This window comes from Triticum urartu, chromosome 2 (assembly GCF_003073215.2).
Source record: "Triticum urartu cultivar G1812 chromosome 2, Tu2.1, whole genome shotgun sequence".
NCBI lineage: Eukaryota > Viridiplantae > Streptophyta > Magnoliopsida > Poales > Poaceae > Triticum > Triticum urartu.
In genome coordinates, this window is record NC_053023.1 from 382,697,157 (window position 1) to 382,704,874 (window position 7,718).

A 7,718-nucleotide genomic window follows, 5' to 3' on the forward strand; every position below is an offset into this window, starting at 1 on the left:
AAATTCCTCCTCAAGCCATAAGAAGAATGGGTGTTGGTTTTATCCTACCCATTGAGGAACCCCTTGTGGCCGAAGGAGAAGGACAATGCTCCACTCAAGTGGAGCCATCACCAACACAAGGCCCATACGCTTCCGAAGAACAAAGTGAAGGCCCTCAACCTCATGAACAAGACCAAGGGCAAGATCATACTCAAGACGGTGTTGACACACCAAGTGATGCCCAAGGTCAAGTTCTCTCCCCCGAGCAAGTTCAAGATCAAGAACAAGTTCATGACGGTGCTCAATATGATCAAGTAACCGCTCCTCAACTCACCACCGAGGAGGAATTAGAGCGTCGTGCCGCCAAGATTGCATCCAAGCTCTCCACCAAGGATCATCTCATGACGAATGTGCTTGGAAGCTTAAGAAAGGGGGTAAGCACTCGTAGACAATTAGCAAATTATTGTGAGCATCACGCGTTTGTCTCTTGTGTGGAACCCCAAAAGGTCTATGAGGTGCTAGAAGATCCGGATTGGCTCAATGCCATGCACGAAGAACTCAACAACTTCGAGCGCAACAAAGTGTGGAGATTGGTGCCAAGGCCAACGGGGAACCACAATGTCATTGGAACCAAGTGGATATTCAAGAACAAGCAAGATGCCCATGGGATTATCATTCGCAACAAGGCTCGTTTGGTAGCACAAGGCTACTCCCAAGTCGAGGGTATCGACTACGGTGAAACCTTTGCTCCCATTGCTCGTCTTGAATCCATTCGCATGTTAATTGCATATGCTTCTCATCATAATTTTAAGTTACAACAAATGGATGTGAAGGTGCTTTTCTTAATGGTCCCATTAATGAATTGGTTTACGTCAATCAACCCCCCGGGTTCGAGGATCCCTACTTTCCCGATCATGTGTATCAACTCAATAAGGCGCTCTATGGCCTTAAACAAGCCCCACGTGCGTGGTATGACCACCTTACCGAGTTGTTACAAGACCGTGGTTTTGAAGTTGGGCTAATCGACCCCACTCTTTTTACTAAGAAGGTCAAAGGGGAGTTGTTTGTGTGCCAATTATATGTTGATGATATTATCTTTGGTTCTCCTAACAAAGCTTTCAATGAGGAATTTGCCGCTCTCATGACCTCAAAGTTCGAGATGTCCTCCATGGGAGAGTTGAAGTTCTTTCTAGGGTTCGAAGTGAAGCAAAGAAGAGAAGGAACCTTCATCAATCAATCCAAATACACTCAAGACATGCTCAAGAGATTCAAGCTAAGGGACGTCAAGCCGGCTTCCACTCCAATGCCCACCAAGTGCCAACTTGACTTAGATCCCAATGGTAAAGTGGTGGATCAAAAGGTATATCGTTCCATGATTGGATCCTTGCTTTACCTTTGTGCATCTAGACCGGACATCATGTTGAGTGTGGGAATTTGTGCACGGTTTCAAGCCGCACCTAAGGAAAGTCACTATGTGGCGGTCAAACGAATCTTTCGATATTTGGCTCATACCCCAAACTTTGGCCTATGGTACCCTAGAGGATCAAACTTCAAGCTTGTAGGGTACTCGGATTCCGATTGGGCGGGAGACAAAGTGGATAGGAAGTCCACTTCCGGAGGATGCCAATTCCTTGGTTGCTCTTTGGTAAGTTGGTCTTCCAAAAAGCAAAGTTGTGTGTCTCTCTCGTCCACTGAGGCGGAGTATGTTGCCGCCGGTAGTTGTTGTGCTCAAATCCTATGGATGAGGCAAACTTTAAAGGATTACGGTGTCACTTGTGACAAAGTGCCTCTTTGGTGTGACAATGAAAGTGCCATCAAGATCTCTCTCAATCCGGTGCAACATTTCAAGACGAAGCATACTGAGATCCGGTATCACTTCATCCGGGATCACATTAGACGAGGAGAGATCGAGCTCAACTATGTCAACACTCATGACAACCTTGCAGATATTTTCACGAAGCCCTTAGATGAAGTAAGATTTTGCGAGTTAAGGCATGAGCTAAATATCATTGATTCGAGCAATGTGGCTTGAACCCTTGCACACCCTACCATGCTCAATTTGTTGTCTAGTTTAGGTGTAGGCATGGACATAGGGGGAGTGTTGTTCTCTCAATGAACTCTCCCTCCCCCCATTATGCATAAATTGATTGTGTCTTTCACATTAGCCATATTTGATGGTACTTGTGCTTCAAAGACGAGTTTTGGTCATGGACCCAAGGATAATTCTTCGCGGTGCCATACCAATTGACTCAAACATAGGTGGCCTCGGTCACCGTCCTCTCTTCGGGAGGTTGGAGTTAGCCTTGTTGTTCTCGTGTTGTTTTCTCTCTTTCTCTCTTTGCTCTTTGTGTTAGGTTCTCCTAGGGGTTGTTTCTCTCTTGTTTTGTGCCCCTTCTTCCTCCCTTCGGATTGCACTCTTTTGATCTTGTCTTGGGCTTAGGTGGTCGGGCGGTACAACCGGTACCACGAGCGGTTCTACCGCTGGTACCGGGTTGTGCCGTCCCAAGGGTCTCCGTTCGGTGCTTGGCCGGTTTCACTGCAAAAACCCATGGTAACCCACATCCGGTACTACTGGTTGATGCCGTGCGGTACTACCGCTGCCTCCCAGGCACTGGAAGTATCGCCTCCATCCATCGGTCTGTACCGGATGAGCGGTACAACCGCTCCCCTAAGCGGTTCTACCGGGGCGTGTGTACGGGCCTATATATACTCGACGGGGCTGAAGGGTTGTCTTTTTCCCTTCGTCCTCATTCCTCTTCTTTTGCCCTAGCCGCCGGCCATCTCTACCCCTGCCCCGGAATGCGTCTCGCGCTTCAGATCCTTGGCTCTCCGTGGATTCTCTCCGTGGAGGCCTCCCGATCTCTTCCCATGGATGGTGGTGGCTCTAGTTCTCGCTCTGCTCCTCGCAAGACCAAGAAGAGGGCACGAAGGACCTTGCGCCCGGTTGTGTCAGATGATGAAGAAGAAGTTGTGATTCCCACCAAGCCCACTCGTCGTGAAAAGTTTGCAGCTGCTAAGCAACGTGTGGTTATGCCGTTGCATCGTTGGAAAGCCAAGGATTGGGAAGCCTTCCGCTCAAAGAATCTGTATGAGGTTCCCATTGCTCCCCGTTGGACCACTGTTCAGTTCCGAAATGAGATGCAAGTGCGGATTGTTCATGAACTCTTTGAGCACAACAAGAATAGATATGCCAAGCAGTGGACAATTGATTTTGATCATTGGAGAAACAACATGGAGTATTTTGGTGAGGCGTTAGCTCTCTGCGAGGAGTTTGATCTTGTCAAGATCATGTCAGTCAACTGTGACTTTGATGTTCAACTCATCCATCAGTTCTATGCCACGGTTCATTTTGGGGAAGATGATGCGCGCACTCTCACCTTCATGTGTCGCGATGAATTGTTTCACGTTCCCTGGAGGGCTTTCTGCAATGCTATTGGGTACGAGGATATCGGTCTGGAAGGAAGGGGTGGCATTCGCCCTCATGATTTTCCTGAGTCCATGCCTAAGGAGAAGCTTGCCCCTCTGTACATTCGGGGCCGTGGGATTATTGGAGAATCCAAGGATTAGGAGAAGGTCTATGACATCATGCACCGAGTGTTCCGCAATGTGCTCTTGCCCAAGGTGGGCAATCAAGATGAGATTCATGGCTATCTGGTTGATTTGATGGTTGCTATGAAGACCATGGTGGGGACAGGGGCAACGTTTGATGTGTCAAATTGGCTGTGGCATGAGATGTACAACATGGTCATCTACCGTAAAGTCCCAATCTACGCTCCGTTTGTCATGTGCTTTCTGAACTCTGTGTGGGCTGTTCGTCGTCCTGGAGAGCTCCTCACTTCTCCAGACAACCTCACTGTTAGCATGCCGAGCCTCGCTTCCCTGAACATGCTCCCGAGGATGTCTATGCTACTTCTGACGATGAGGACTTTGAGCTGGAGCCAGGGGCCCAGCCTTCGTGGGTGGCCAAATTTACTGCCAAGGTGAAGAAGACCTTTTGTCTCCAGGCTGACATCCAGAAGAAGATGTATGAGGCACATGTCAATGAGAAGCTTGCACGGCGTCGCCAAATTGCAATGATGAAGCACCTCAACATGCAGGTTCAGAGTGGCTCTGAGAAGAGCATCACCCCATAGGAGCGTTGGATCTCTACCCATAGCACATGGAATGATGATGAAGTCCCTCCCTAGCCATCATCCTCGTTTGCAGCAGCTGACAATGCCATGGAAGAATCTGATCACGACGACGATGATGACTCTGATGATGAAGATCCAGATGCAACCGAGGAGTCAGAGGAGGACGCCTGAGCTTTGGGTCGCTAGCTTCGCTCTTTTCCTTTTTGGTGTCTTGATGCCAAAGGGGGAGAGGGTTCTATAGGTTTCGGGGATTTGCTTGGGTTTTTCTCGTGTTTTGTGTTTGGTTGTGGACCTGTTTTGTTCCGTGCTATGTGTGAGACTTGTTACTCCGTTTACCTTTCCGTTCGTAGGTCATTATCGTTATTATTGCCTATCCTTTTGAGCTCAGAGTGATGAGTCTATAAAATCTAGGGGGAGTCTAGTCCTGAAAGTGTGCCCATGCTTTCTTTCAGCTAGTACTTGTTGGGGCACACATTCAGGGGGAGTTTCGTCTATATTTCATTGACTTATCTCTTGCAAATCGTGTTGTTGTCATCATCCACCAAAAAGGGGGAGATTGAAAGGGCATTTCCCTACTTTATGTTTTGGATGATGATGACAACCCTTTATGGTCTAATCGTGTGCCATATGTTTCAGGTTCTCGATGCTTAGGCTTACATCGGATTGCTATTGCCTCTCGAAGGAAAAGATCGAAATGTGTCCTCCACGCTTTTATTTTCTTTGGTCGTAGAGTACCCGTACTATCAAGAGGGAATCCTCATTAGGAAGCTCTGGGGGAATCAGTTCACGTACACTTTTCTCACCCTCTCTTTGCCTTCCTCAGGTGTGTGTGGGAGAGAGAGTTTTCCTTGCCTCTTCCCCTCTTTTCTGCTCACTGTTTCTGCCCAGCGGTTGTACCGCTCTCTGGAGCGGTTGTACCGCTGGGTCTTATCGCTCACCAGCTTTGCTCGAGCGGTTGTACCGCTGCCTCCGGGCGGTGCTACCGCCACTATGCTCTGCAACAGCTGGGGCGGTGGTTCCGTCCATGCACCGCTCAAGTACTGCTCTCGCTTCTAGTTTGATGCGGTTCTTGGGCGGTAGTGGCCCGGTTGGTCCGGTTGTTCCACGATGACCGGTACCACCGGTGGTCCGAGCGGTTCTTCCGCTCAGTACTTAGCCGCCCAAGAGCTCAAGGCCATGCGGTTGTTCCGGCCAGGCACCGCCCAAGTACCGGTCAAGCTCTTGTTTTGATGTGGTGGTTGTGCGGTAGCCAGGCGGTTAGTCCGGTTATTTTTCTTAGCCGGTACTACCGCCCGTCTGTCCGGTTGTACCGCTTGGTAGGGTTCTGCAGTTACACCGTGAGTCCCAGTTGTACCGGGACGAGGACCGGTTGTACCGCTGCAGTGCAAAAAACGCAGTAACGGTTGGAAATGTGGGGTGACTATTTAAGGGGGCTTCTCCCACCTACCACTCCTACCTTTGACCTCTCTCACTCCACCATTGATGCCCTTCAAGCTCTCTTGCCCGATCTCTCTCTCTAGCCACTCAAACTTGTTGATTTGCTAGGGATTGAAGGAGGAGACCTAGATCTACACTTCCACCAAAGGATATTTGCTTCCCCCATACTTTCTTGTGTGGATTTTGTTACTCTTGGGTGTTTGAGCACCCTAGATGGTTGAGGTCACCTCGGAGCCACATTCCATTATGGTGAAGCTTCGTGGTTTTTGTTGGGAGCCTCCAATTAAGTTGTGGAGAGAGCCCCAACCTTGTTTGTAAAGGTTCGGTCGCCGCCTTCAAGGGCACCAATAGTGGAATCACGGCATCTCGCATTGTGTGAGGGCGTGAGGAGAATACGGTGGCCCTAGTGGCTTCTTGGGGAGCATTGTGCCTCCACACCGCTCCAACGGAGACGTACTTCCTCTCAAAGGGAAGGAACTTCGGCAACACATCCTCGTCTCCACCGTCTCCACTCTTGGTTATCTCGTGCCTTTATTTGAGCAAGCTTACTTGTTTCATATCTCTTGCTTGCTTGTGTACCTATCCTCGTTGCATCATATAGGTTGCTCACCTAGTTGCATATCTAGACAACCTACTTTGATGCAAAGTTTAAATTGTTAAAGTAAAGCTAAAAATTGTTAGTTGCCTATTCACCCCCCCCCTCTAGTCAACCATATCGATCCTTTCAACGACAACCCAGAACCCAGGAAAATTGGAATCAGTGAGAAATAATCAATTGATGAAGAACCCATAAGATGTAACACAATTCTTAGATATTCTCGAGATACCATAGGGGAATACTCGAAGGTTGAGTAGAATCGAGGTTGGGCAGGCACATTGATCTGCATAAGACAAGCGATTTAACTTGTCCGAGAAATGGGACCAAAGAAAAACAATCATGGTCGGAACCACGGTTGCAAAGGACCAAGCATAGATAAGAGAAGAAGTTATCACAAGGGGATTATTATTAATACAAGAAGCTCCCATGATAAGTTCCACCTCGGGGCCATGGGCATGATCACAAAGTTCAAGGTCGACTCCCACTTCTCCAAAGCATAACCTTACATTCACTTATCGTTTCGATAATGACATTAGTGTTGAAAGTTTTACCTGGTGCAATACCAGATGAGTATGACCCGTGAAATCTTTCGGGCTCACATAGATTAGGAAAAGGCATAGGTTCAACCCATTAGGGTCTCTTAGGAACATATACCACCAACTTCATGAGTAAATAACACAACCTCGAAAGCAGAGCATGGTTGGTCAATCAGAGGACAGGATTTACCAATGGAAAAAGAACTTCCAAAGTGATTGAATATGAAGGACGCTATCGGATAAAGTCCAACAAAGTATCTGATGGTCCATAGTGGAGCCGATGTGGGTATCGGCACACAACCAGAGGAAGAAACAATGTGAAGGCATTGGATTATAGTAGCAACTGACTAATTCAAAGCTCACAGGTAAAGGAATTATGATTTCCAACTCAAAGGATCAGAAGCAAACGCTCTGATTAAGGATGGATAAGTTGAATAAACTTAGGGGTACAATCGACGACAATTTGATTGGTCAAGATTCAGCTCACGTTTAAAATGATGTCTGAGCCGAAAGGATGAATTCTAGGATCTGATTGAGGATTGCGAGCATTCACAACATATTAAATCAATGGACTCAAAATGATAGTGACAAAGGCTGCCAATAAGATTACTATACTTATGGGCTTAACCATAATGCAAGCAAGCAAGGAATTCAAGAGCAATAAGTGCTAAGGATTTTCGGAAGATCGAATATTATTTCGAAGACCTTAGTGCAACACATAAACAACTAGGGAAGGGCGGATACTCGGTAAGTGCGAGGAATTATCTGTAGGGGTATTCAGGTGGCTTAGAACTGCAAGGCAGTAGGCACAAAGTATTCTCGGAATAGTAGAGAGAATTTTCGGCATATCTTGTAATAACAAGATCAATGGGATTTGAAAGGGCAAGTGTATGTAGTTATCCATAATGATACAACAGTGGTAGGGAATTTGCAAAGGCGGTGGGCACAACTATCTTGAGAGAACATCGGAGATTATCTTCGGAATCTTCTGGTGCAGCAGGCAATCATCTGTAATAAGGGGAACTCCAGGTGGAC